The sequence below is a fragment of the Sinohyriopsis cumingii genome, chromosome 13 (assembly GCF_028554795.1).
Source record: "Sinohyriopsis cumingii isolate HCF-2022 chromosome 13, ASM2855479v2, whole genome shotgun sequence".
NCBI lineage: Eukaryota > Metazoa > Mollusca > Bivalvia > Unionida > Unionidae > Sinohyriopsis > Sinohyriopsis cumingii.
The window spans coordinates 37,708,096-37,722,056 of record NC_142973.1 but is presented as its reverse complement, the minus strand read 5'-3'; positions in this window follow the sequence as shown (position 1 = coordinate 37,722,056).

Here is a 13,961-nt window from a genome sequence, read left to right as displayed (position 1 = left end):
CCGTGTACGTGTAAGCCGTAGTTTTAAATTTTCTAGAGGAGCGCTTTTCCGTCTCTCGAATGTAATAGTATTTTTTAGGGTTTACTGATGAACTTTGGTTGGATGTAGGCTCTCTGGGTCTGGATTCGGGCTCACTTATGTCATCTTCAAAATCGCTATCATGAATTTTAGCCAAGACTTCAGCTACTGTACGAGGCGATAAATCACGTTTCTGCCTCTTAGTTTCTTCTCCTTTCTCCACAAAATGATGCGATCGTTTCTTCTTGAATTCAAAAATTCAAATAAAACAACAACAAAATGACTACATTTTAAACGCCATGTTAACCCAGGGTCTTCCCTATATAAAGGATCAGTGTCTTCCCTCCCAATAATCATTTCACGATCAGAATGATGGAAGAGCCCACGTAGATCGAACTTCTGATCAGAGTTTTACGATGTGTCTTACGAAAGTTTTCTTCAGACAAGCCGACGGACTACTCCCCCTATTTTCGTGATAAAAGTCAAGATACTTGCTATATCTGTAAGAAGAAAGGGCGTTGGGCTACAGAGTGTCCAGACAATCAAAAAGCAAGACAGGTTTCAGAAGAGGCAAAAGTCAAGATACCGGTAATCATTGTCAAGAAAGCCCTAATAAACAAGAAGAGAAAGAGGAAGAGAGGGGTTGAGAACAGGAAGAAAAGGTATCCTCCCAAAAGGAAAAACCTAGACACGTCCAGAAAAAGAAAAAAGGGAAGAAAAGAAGACGAGGAGAAAGTGAGGAAGAAGAAGAGGAAAAACCTGTGAAAGTAAACAAATTATTTAAAAAAACATAGAGAGTCAAAAAGGCACAGAAGAAGTCTATGAACTCTTTCAAGTGTTGTGTTGTTAATTGGATTGTAACATTTGTACCAGAATAGACCAGACAGAAAACGTAAGTGTCTCTTGGTTTTGATTTTTTAGAATATGGATCTAAGCTCACGCATTCACACACTTACGTCATGAGGCAAAAAAGGGATTTTGAGTTTTAATTGATTTTGGCAAAATGAATGCTATCTCTTTTCGAGAGAAGTGGGTGGTCCTAAAAGGACCGTTGGATGTTGTTTTTGTTGGGTTTTTTTTGTTTATATATAATAAAAAAACTCGGGAACGGGACGTAATCGGCTTTAGCTGCCTTAAGCCTTTACCACGGACAAGGCCTGCTTCTGGACTTGCCCCTGTCAGTGATTTGGTAGAAATCACTAGGAGTGGTATCTCAGGTGAAGCAACAGGGTTGGGTTGTTTGGCTTACGAAGGTCTTTTTCTCTTGGGTCGTAATAAAGCTCTGATACATTTGTTTTCAAAAGTACCGTCACCGTTTGACTTTTACTATTCTCTTTCTCTTTTAGACCATCTCTGCTGCTTCTTCCTGTCGTTTTCTTCTCGCTGTTGCTGTTGAAGGAGAAAAGCTTGTTCTGCTTCTTTCTGCTGTTGTACAAAAGTTCTCCAATTCTTTTTTCTGTCTCTGTTTAAAATCCTCGACGTGTACTAAAGAAGGAGAAGGTGGCGAAGGTACTGGTACCGGAACAAAGTCTTGCGAAGAAGAAAGAAAATCTACTAAATCCTAATTAAAATCGGTCTCTTCTGGAAGCAAGACTGTGTTGACTTTGGTTGCCGCTGCTATACCATCGCTTCTCTTCTCCACTGCCGGTGCACCCCAATTCATCGTCTTCTTAGTTTCCGTCATGTTTGAAAACTTTGTCGCATTGATTCACTGCGCACAGACGCTAGCGTATCTACAAAGGGAATGTGATTTCACAGTCAGCTCTCTTCAATTTGGAAGACAGACTCCACACTGTGATTGAATTTTGTAACGCGTGTTAGGATTGGTGAAAAAAACTCAATCCGTTTCGATCCGCTCTTCCATAAATAACCGCAGTTCATTTCGTTCCCTTCACCTGTTCTCGTCACAAGATGTGGACTAATGTTGAATCATTTACTCTCGTATCGTCGCTGCTGTTCCGTACGGACTTACCCATGTATGTGAAATTATCATGGACAATCATCCGGATCACCGATACGAGCGTTTGGAAAAGAAGAATTTATGTGAAGAGGCAAAGCTGTTTGAAGAGAGTCCTCATATACGATCCAGAAGTCAGAAAAAGTTTGAGGAAGAGAAAAAGACCTATGCGATGCCCTCTACGTTAACGGAATGATGTTAACATAAAACCAAAGGACCTTGTCAAGGACACTCATATGCCTCGAAAAGATTTGCTTTCTTGCCTAAAAATATTCTTTTTATTAATTTTATAGTTAACGTATGATAGATTGATATTCATCAATGTATATATGTATGTATGTATGTATGTATATGTACGTACGTACGTGCGTATGTATGTATGTATGCATGTATGTATGTATGTATGTATGTATGATTGTATGTATGTATTATATATGTCTATGTCTATATCTCTCGTGTATTTGTCTCTCCCTAGAGTAGCGCTTATTTAGGGTCAGCCCCTTGCTACCTTGTTACCAATCTTCAGTACCGTAACGTCACCTCACCTGTTCCATTCCTATTGTCCCTATACAACAACCCCATTTTCCCGTGTGACTATACAGCCCAATATTCCCCATCTTGAATTACCCTTGTCGCTTATACGTGCCCAAGAGGTTTGTAAAAACCTTGTCGCCAAAAGTGCCCACGACCTTTTCGACTGGCATTTCCATTGTCGCTATACAGCCCCTATTACTACTAACATGCGTACACTTGTCTAAAGAGAAAAAATATGGACTATTGTCTAATACATTTAATTTTCTATTTGTGGCTTTTCCATGCGAGTATTTGCCCAACAAAGTGATCAAAAAGTTAAGATTTGTGTGACATGTATCCATCAAAATTTGTTTGTAATAAGGGTTATGGTGACAACAATAAAATGCGTAGCTTTGCAGTGGTTCAATTCTTACGAAAATTTATATATATATATATATATATATATATATATATATATATATATATATATATATATATATATATATATATATATATATATATATATATATATATACTGTATTTGTAATGCATCTGTTGAAAAAATATTTAAAAATACTATTATTTTCTCAACGGGTTTTATGAAAATAGGCTGATTAAGAACCAAGTACCAAATTGTAAGAAAAGTAATTGTACCAATTTTTCTTTTTTTTTTTCTCTTCAAATTTGTACATTTATACAAACATCTGATCCTTGTTTCAATAGCATTCAAATATTAGAAATACCATAAACCAATTTTAGTTGCGCTAATTGATACTTGAAATACAAATCATTTTCCTTTCTATTAAACCGAAGAAGAAACAAAATATAATTTTAAAATCACGACAAAAAATAATTTCGGGAAGTTAAATACAAAGGAAAGGCTCAGTCCCCATCAACAGCTGCATCATTTCATAAATGATAAGTCAAACAAATTCTTCCCTACGTGATATTTTAATATGTTTGGAAGAGTTCGATCCAGATATTTGAAATGTTCGGAAATGATTGAAAAATTTATCTCTGCGGAACTAACTGTGAAGACTGATTTATCTCTGTTTTAATCTTCCTTGGCATTAATTATACTATGTAAATACACCTCGTTAAAAATATGAGAATAATCCAACAAAGGTAATAACATGGCAAAAAGTAATAAAATCCCAAGAAATAGATAGATATTTACTTATGCAAAGACATATAACTCTTTTTATCTGAATTTGCGCTATACAAAATAACAAGCCCATACAAAAAAAAAATGTTATAAAAAAGTGTTAGTGAGCATGAAAGAAATGAAGGCACATAGACTTACCCTTACGTACCCTTCATGATCCAGAGAAGCATCCTTTTCAGTGATCACAGCAGGCGTAATTAAAGATGCTTGTACATTTACTGAGATGGCAGGCTACAAGACACGGAGACCAATCGACAGAAAAGTAAATGGGTATAAACACATGCAGACATCGAGGCAGGTAGGTAAGTATCTGGTTGGAGGGTAGATACGTACGTAGATAGGTAGTTATAAATGATTTGAAATGAGGGTGCATCAAAATAATATTTTTACATCCCTCAGAGGGAGGTAACTGGGTTTTGTACTTCAATGTGAGAACTGTATACATCATGACAAAGTAGCATATTTTGGACTTAACTTACTAAATATGGGAACCAAATGGTGATTATAATGTATTGTCTTGCTCTTTCTGTAGTTGTCAAGGTTTGCAGCCCTCTTTTTATGAATAGTATTTACATTTCAATACAGACACACAGAAACAATTGCATAACATGTCAACATGCATTCTTAAAATTAATTTAACTCCACATGAGCAGATATACTTCAGAGAAATCATACATGAACATACCGTCGTGAATGTTGAATGTCACCAGTGGAACGGTCTTAGAAATAGTGATGCATATGGCATATTGCTTGCTATATTCTGGTGAAGAGAATGAAAGTTTTAGTACACCGACATAGTTCCTACCTTCGTGACCCTGCTGTGAAGTTGACATAAGAGATTCATATCTCACACTTGGATGATAACAGAAAATGTTTTAATGTTATGTATATATCTTGAAATTCTAAGTTTAGTTAACAAAGGGGGAAAAGCTTAAAATTAAGTGGCAGTTTCAGGCATTTGACAATACGCACACAGTTTCTCCTCTGAAATCCCTGTTTTCACTGAATGTTAAAAGTACATCAATATCACTTCTTTCTTTTCTTTTTGCAGGTCTCAGTTTGCATGGTAAATAATTAGGATTAATCGGTTAGTCAAGCTGAAAGAAACAATAGCTTCAATCTCATCCAGATACTCATTCTGATCTAAGTGCACAAGAGAGTGACTTTGACGGACAGATTTACCTTCCACGGGAGTTGTTTTATTGTATGTGCTTATTAAAAGCCAAGCAGGTGAAATGCTTTTAACCTTGAACTGAATTTCTCACTGTAAATATTTGTTCTATACCTTGTCTTATTATTTTCTATGATTTTGTAAACTCCAAAAATCATCAAAGTCAGTTGTAAGTTAACTGGTGTCTGAGAAGAAATTTCTCTGTTAAATTGTGTTGAATACTTGTATATGTATGGTCAGTTTCAATGGTTATGTATCAATGTATTTATTTGATATGTCACATTGTAAGTTTAACAGGGTCCCACACATTAGTATCTCAATATTCCAGCATGGTTTAATGTTAATCATTAAAATTTGATCTCTCCAGATTAGATGACTGTTGTTGTGATTAAAATGCCCACCCCCAAACACACACACTGCTGCTATTAGCATCTCCAGAATGATAATGAAAGGTTAGGAACTGATTGTTTTATATCAGTCTAAAAGTACTTCTAAAGCACATTATTGACTTAAATGTGTGATTTCTTTAACTTTTCTAGAAGAGTTTACAGAAACGTTTCACTTCTGTCACTGACAACTAACATAGCATTTCTGTCATTTCCTCCTAAAATGTATAACATCCAAATCTCCTCTTGACATTCATAAAACATTTTAAAGGGATTTTGATTCTGTCCCGATGCTATGGTGGTAAACAAAGACCAAAAGCATTGTAGGTTGCAAACAATTTTAAATCTTTTAAGAAATGCAGTCAGTTATAACTCACAATGTAAATAATGCAGTGCTTTTTGCCGCAAAGTAGTCACTTTCTAAAAGCGTAATACCGTTTTTAGTTTTGCGCACAAACGTTTTCCTTTATACCATTTTTACTAGATAATGTCTAAATATGTGATATGTGCACAATTATTGACATAAACCATTTTCAGCCAAATTCTTAAGGTGGCAAGGTCCAGTTTCGTAAATTGGCCCCTGGCAAATTTCTTAACTTAAGGCTATGGTGTGACTTTTTCAGCTATGATTGTTTACTAACTAAAGATATGGATATATTTATGAACTAGGTGTTTCGGGCTTGTGTTGTTCTTGAAATTGATGTCAGGCATGTACGCCTTCCATAGTTACTCTGCAGTATGTTGATAATGAAATACCAATAGTCGGCTAGGAAGAAGAGCTAGCCTCCACTAGCAGTAGACACGTGGATTTTGGGTAAGTAGAATATCTCAAAAACGGCTTGGATGACAACTATTTTCAGTTGCATCTACCTGTTTAGTACACACTGTTTTACAAAATTGTCATCCAGGAAAAGGGCTTGTACTTGCACTGTGAGCATCACATGGTATCAAAAATGACCTTCGGACCTGAAAATTGCAGGTACAACTTTGGGGTTGGGGTGCAAAAACTTCTTCTGATATGAACTGCTATTGACTTCTTTGGTCAAGTGGATAATATTCTTATGCTTTATTTTAATATAGGTATCCAAAAATATGGACCTTTTTTAACCTCACTTCTGTATTTGATTTTTTTTATGATTTTTTATACTAGGTCGCTGACAGCGGCATTAAATTTGAACATAAAAACTGGCCCCTGCCCCCTGATTTTACCAAAGACAGGACGATGTACTAGTAATTATAAAGCTGGCACCATGATGTCGCAATTGTTTTATATGCAACGGTGTGTTGATCGTATAATTCCCGTTGACTTATGGTATTGTAGTAAATTTGTTGAATATTTTTGTTATGAGTGAAAAATATTTTATTTTCACTGTCAAAAGAAGCTGTTGTTTTTTGGGGGCTGTAAAAAAATAAATGCCGTTTGCCGATTTTGACGAAGACAACTGTATCTAGCAGGCGATTTGTTTTAATGGCAGACCCTTGAAATATCGGTTGCTCTGCGATTTTACGTTACGAGTGACTTTGAACATAAAATGAATGAATTGATGGGGGGGGGGAGAAAATGGTTTATTTATTAAAGAAACTATATTAAGACATTTTTCAAGTCGGATAAACACAGTTTTGGATGCAATATAGCTTATGAGTCTCTATGCCAGTTAAAACCGTATATATATATATATATATATATATATATATATATATATATATATATATATATATATATATATATATATATATATATATATATATATATAGAGAGAGAGAGAGAGAGAGAGAGAGAGAGAGAGAGAGAGAGATATCAAAATAATGCCCTCATAAATTATCATAAATTTTCTCAACTGGCGCCGTGAGGTTTTTCTTACCATGTTGATAGGTTGGTGAATGTAAAATTAACACTTTCTCCAACGTCAGATTTGGTTGGCATTTTTGTAGACACGTCTATGTTACAGCACCATCGAAATTTACCGACTTTCTGACGAGCAAGAAACGCTCTCTGTACATTTAGTTATTAAAAGTTGAACAAATTCTTTTTTATTTACTGATGTTCGTGCAGAAAGCTTGATATTCCTTCAGATTTCTTGCATATGTGTATTTATTTGGGGTTTTTTATATTATTTTATTTTTAAAGTTATTGTAATATAGGAAAAGATTCCATAAATTATTCAACCCGATATTTCTTAGTTTATTATATACAGTGAGTGACATAAATGTAGCGGACACATTTGTACGAAGACAACTGCTCATATTGGACAACATTTTATGGACCCATTTTCTAATTGTTACATCTGTACATCCAACCTTTCAATAAAGGACATCTTGTCACGGCGTAATATTGTTTTTTTTTTTGGGTGGGGGGTATTATTGGGGGGGGGGCACCAGACAGATGCCCCACTTAGCCAAAGCTTATAAAAGTTTTATGTGTGTTTCTTACCCCCCAAAGGTGTGTTGTTTGTGTTGTTATATTAGAAATTTTGGAAAGTCGATTCGTTAGAAATTTCGATTGGGGTATTTCTAAGTTCCCTAGTGTATCTAAAGGGTTGTTCATCCGAAAGTGGTTTCTATTACCCTTTCGGAGTTCCTTCCCTTTATTTGTCGACCTTGCTATGTCCCGTGTTTGCTATGTGTATGTGCTATATGTCTGTAGTTGCTATATTGTGTTTCCGTGTAGGGACAGCAGTTATTCCAAATTAAATAATCCCAGTTGTCCTGACTTTCTCCTTGTTTATATCACATCAGGAGAAAAATATTCAATTTTTGAAATTTGGGCGAGAAGTGTTTTTCATAGAAACTATTTGAAACCTTAGTGGTTTGTATGTGTGTGCTGAAACACTTTCGCAGATAGGAAGGGATAGGCCTTGCCCGAGGTGGGGTTTATACTTCATTTATTTGTTGTATATCTCCCATCTAGAGCATGTCCACCCATTTTAAATATGCCAAAAGGTCGAAAAAATATTCTCAGTAGTCTTCCCTTTCGGGGCATTGGCGCAGCTTTGCAGCTGCATTATGTTAGTATGTGTAAAGGCAGAAGAAATAAAGGGAGGGGTACATGTAATCTGATGAAGGTATATCTATAAATTATGTTGTCCATTTGAGGGTTCTTTTTCCAGACTCTTTTATGGGCCTGCTCACTTCGCGTAGCGCCATGTGACATAGCCCCATAACGTCCTTGTCTGTACTTTCTTCATGGAGGACTCCTATACTACTTATTTATTATTATTACCTGACCACACGCTTTCATTGTGGTAACTATAAACTCTGTGATCTTGTATAATGTGTTTTTATTAAAATTTCCATCTAAAAATAATATATTCTGAGGTTTATATCTGTCATATTTCCTAATTTCTGCTATTAACCTTTCTCTATGTTCTTTTGTCTGTGTGCATTGTATTAGTGTGTGTCTTTTGCTAAAGGGTGCTATTTTACACAGCGGACATTTGGGCGGTACTCTGCCCATGCGCCGTCTCGCTGCATCCTCTCCCGTCAACCATGCATCATGCATGTATTTGAAGGACAGGCTTTGAATCTTTAGGGGCCTAGTTTAGACCAGTGCCCCCATGCTCTCTTCCAATTGACATACATGTGCTCTTTTTCAATTTCGCATGGTAATTTCCCTGTTATATCATTTCTAATCCAATCGTATGTAAGTTTCTCTTCTGTTTCCCACAATTCCTTCCTATCCCTAAATTGTAATAATAAGTCTTTGATGTTTTTAAATTTCCTCGGACTTTCTAACATTTTTGTAAGTTTGTTATTTTTGTATATATCTACCCTATTTCTCAAAATAAAGCCGAACCAATATATATATATATATAGTGTTTCTCACGGTAGTTTGGGGTCCGCATTTAATTTTTTAAATCTATTAATAATATTGGTTATTTTCATAAGTATAGGGCTAGGTAGACCAATTCCCCCCATTTCTTTAGCTCTGTATAGGGTTTCCTTATTAATATAATGTAATTTAAAATTCCGTATGTATTTAATAATATTCTTATCTATATTGTTTAATATAACGTTACTTATATCAGTGGACTTCATAGTATAATTCACATTAGTATACATATATGTTTTGGCCACTTGGGCCCGTTCCATGATGCATAGTGGCGTTAATGCCCAGATATCAACGTTTCTTTTAATTTCATTTTCCATTTTTTTTTTACAGTTTTCTTTTTCCTCATTTGCTCCAAAATATATCCCTAATGCTTTGACTGTCTTTTTGAACAGGTGTGCCGGTAAGTCTGAGTGCTTACCACGCCAGTTGCCTATCTCTAGGATTTCTGTTTTATCGTGATTGATTTGCGATCCTGATGCATTGCCGAATTTTTCAAATTCCTTAATTAAGTGTTTAAAGGAATTAGGATCTTCTATAAAGTTTGTGCAATCGTCAGCATGTTGTAGCATTTTCACATCATCTTTTATGTTTGGAACTTGTATACCTTTTATATCTTTGTTGAGTTTTATGCTGATACTTAGCATTTCGATTGCTATTACGTATAATAGCATGGATAGTGGGCATCCTTGCCTCACTGTTCTTTGGATATCAAATTTCTCTGTCGTGGCTCCATTTACCTGTACTCTAGAGGTTATATTATTGTACAGTATTTTAGTCCATTTTCGGAAGTTTTCTCCGTAGCCAAATTTTTCTAGGACTTTTTGCATATAGTTGTGTTCAAGTCTGTCGAATGCTTTTTCTTGGTCAAAAAATACAATGGCAGCTTTTTTCCATTCTCCTGTAGATAATCTATGATTGTTCTTATGTTTAAAATGTTATTTTGGATTTCTCTCTTTTTAGGTCCACGTGTTTGATGTATGTTTATAATTTGGTCCAAACCTTTTTTTATTCTATTTGATAAAATTTTGCTTAAAATCTTGTAATCATTATTTAGGAGGGAGATCGGCCTCCAATTTTCTAGGTCATCTCTTTCCCCTTTTCCTTTATATATTAATATTATAATACCCTCCCTCATTGTTTCAGGCATTTTGTTATTTTTAAGTAATATATTATTGTATAACCATTCAAGTATGGGCGACAACTCTCCACAGAATTTCATATAGAAATCCGCGGAGAGTCCATCTCCTCCTGGTGATTTTCCTTTGTTTAGTGTTAGGATGCTTTCTCTTATTTCTTCCTGCGAGATGAAATCGTCACATAAGTCTTTATGCTCGGTCAATATCACCTCACAGGGGATTTTTTTTAAATATTCATCAATTAAATCTTCTGTGATATTTTGTGATTTATATAATTTAGTGCAAATTTTTTTTATATATTCCATGATTTCTCCCTTATCTGTTGCTATCTTATTATCTGCTTCTTTTAATTGGTCTAGTATTTTTTCTCCCCCCATTCTTCTTTCTTCCCTTTAATATAGTCCTTCTGCCTTTTTATAGATTTGGGTAAATTTTCCCGTTCTGATTTCTTTTCCTCTAATTTCTTCCCCTATAATTTTGTCTATTCTTTTTTAAGCTTGGCTTCTAATTCTTTATTGTTTATTTTTTTAAGTTGAAATGTAATTGCCTCTTTTTCCATTTTCAATTTTTTACTTTAAATATTTGAAAATTTTATTGCAATTTCTTTAAATTTCTGTTTTAGAGTTTCCCATTCTATCATAATATCTATATTTCCTTTTTGTTTAAAGTTCTCTATTTCCTGTTTAATTTCATTTATGAAGTTTGTATCTTTTAGTAATGAGTTATTAAGCATCCACCTCCCCTTTCCCCATCTTTTCCTATTTGTAATTTCCATAGTCATATATATAAGTTTATGGTCCGAAATTTTAAAATTTTCTATCCCAGCTTTTTTGTATGTTTTTCATTGTAATTGGTACAGAGAAATTTGTCTAACCTACTTCCTTTAGTTATTTTATACACATATGTGTATTCTTTTCTTAATAAGTTTAACCTTCTATATATGAATATTAAATTGTGTTTCTTGATGAAAAGTTCCATTTCCGGTTTGATTCTTATGTCGTTTGGTGCTAGGTCCCCTTCCCTGTCTATATTATCACCTACCCAATTAAAATCCTCCCCCCCCCCCCATTATTACATTTTCCATGGAAAACTTTTCCAGGTATTTTGACAATTTTTCTAGAAATATTTTCTTGTAATTTCAATTAGCTGGCATATATATATTTATAAAGTGAGTTTTTTCTATAACTATATGTAGGAGCCTTCCTTTGAAAATTTTTCCTTCCTCTACTCTTTCCCAATTTAGCCCCCTTTTATTTTTTATAAGAGTCGCTACTCCCCCTTTAACATCATTTCCTTCGTAGTCGTCCATCAAGACTATGCATCTAAATAACTTTCACACAATATTCTGTTTTCATTATTAAAACCATTGTGCGTTTCTTGAATAAAGATTAAATCATACTTTAGGTGTTTTGGAAACTTTAGTATTTTATCTTTATTAATCCCATTAACATTAATATCCTTCCACTCCTTTCTCTTACCAGGGTGTCCCGTTGATGGTTATACCTTAAGATTTTGTTTATCTTTAAATAATTTTGTTTCATTGGGATTATATTGTAATTTGCGGAATGGGGGCACTGGTTTCCCCACCCCCCTCAGATGAATTGGGTGTAATTTCAATTTCTGATGTTAGTGTGTTTGTTGGAGTTGTTTTTTGTAGTGTAATGTTTTTTCCATCATTTGTTTCGGTCCTAATTGTTTCTTTTGTCTCTTCATTTGTGGTGTGTTCTTCTGTATCCATCTCCGTTCCTGTTTCATATTCTGATTCATCTTCTTGGTTATTTCCGTGGTCAGTTTCCTCATCCTCTTCAGAAGCATTTGTTTCCCTCTCACTCTCTTGATCAGTTTCCTCATCTGTTTCTTCTTCTCTTATCTTTTTTTTGTTTGGTTTGGGTCTTTTGACTGGCTTTTTTTATGGGTGATGTATCCCTCTCTTGGGGGGATATTGAGTCCGCTTTTCTTCTTTTCCTATTTCTCCTAGGTAGAGGTGTGGATGTTAAGGGCGTGGCTGCTATGCTTTCATTTTCTTCTTTCTTTTGGGTCGGTTCAATCTCAAGACCCTCGAATCTGTTTTTGGTGTTTACATATGTTTCCATTGCCTGGGTGGGAACCCTTCCTGTTTTGTTGGGACTTAGAAACTGCTCCCACTCTACGGTTTTATGTCCTTCTATGTGGGTCATGTCGAGTTCCGGTAGTGTTTGAATCACTTCTTCTGTTTCTTTTCCTTCCCTCACCTGCTTTACAAGCTTGAGTATCTCCGAAATTTGTTCTACGTTCCCCATTTGTTGTTGTTGCTGTTGTTGTTGTTGTTGTTGTTGCTGCTGCTGCTGCTGCTGTGGTGGTTTCTGAGTAGCGACTTTGCTGGCATAAGTTCCCACTTGTTGTGCATTTGTCGCCTGGCAGTCTCTGGGGCCATGTCCTATCTGATGACACATGGGACATATCCTATCGTTCTCCCACCCCTTATACCATAATTTCAGTCGAAATCCAAGAACGTAGAAAAAGACAGGTATTTTCTTCGCATCTTCTTTACTCACGTAAACGAGTCTATTTCCAGACTTGATGGGGGCAAAACCCCACACAGTGGCCATTTTATGAGTAATAACTTTGACCCCGAGTTTCTTTTCTATCTTTTGATTTAGCTCTCTGCTGTCCACTTCTAGCGGGAGTCCCATGATGTGGACTTCCGTTGCTCTGTGTTCAATTTCTCTGATGAAAGGAGGTGTCTTAGTAACCATAACTGGCATCCCTTGTATCTCCATTGTGTCAGTTTCAATCAGAGGTATGTTGAGTTTCGGATAAATAACAAATTTGTTTATCCCTCCATTCTTTAAGGCATCTATCTTCCCTATATCGATGCCAAGAGTGTGTAGGCCCATGAGTACTTCCCCTTGTCTAGGCATGGATGTTGTGTTCCCAAAATCGAGCGTTTGGCATCCCTCTGGGTGACAGACAATCGTCCTCGTGTCTTCGATTATAGTGTGGAAATACTGTTTGATTTTCGAACTTCACGGTATGGCTCTTACAGGCATAGTCTCCGTTTCCATTTTGCGATGTAGGCTTGCTTGTAAAACAAAAACTACAGGTCTCACACTACTATTTCTATAAAAGTAAGTTTTGGAAGGGTTTTCTCCTAAATTAAGGCGGTAAATATTCCTGCTTTTTGGTCAAAATATCTATTTTAGGGGTCACTCAAACTGATTTAGGCTGGGCCTAAATACAGAGAATGTTTAAAGTGCTATATGTCTAAAAAAACAAAGGTTTTAGACGATGATATGTATATACTGAGTATATCTCACTCCCGTCTACTGCTTGTTAATCCCAGCCGGGATTATTTACATGCAGAAGACCAGATCAAGATAAATAGTTATGTATAATAACAAAATAAATGTAAAAGGTGTTAGTAACGAAATGTCTCACCAATACTATACTATGGTATTATTCACACAAATAAGACTTTGTCACAGCCTTCTTTGCTCCTTTGCTTCCTGTGGCTTGCTTGGGTGGCATGGTTGATCTTGGCGTAATATTGGGGTCGGTGTGTTTGAATCATTTACAGACAGGAGTTACTGTAGTCTGAGTCATATATTACACGGGCTCTCATTTCTATATCAAAAGGAAGCGAGAGATATATTGCAGCTCTCTAGTTATATTACTGGTGTTGCTATATTTATTATAAATAAAAAGAGGATAGCATAATGGAATGGTGCTGATTCGTTATCAGTGCTGTGTTTTGGCAGTTTGGACATCTCACAAATTCTTCTGGTCTCTGACCTAACTGATATCCTC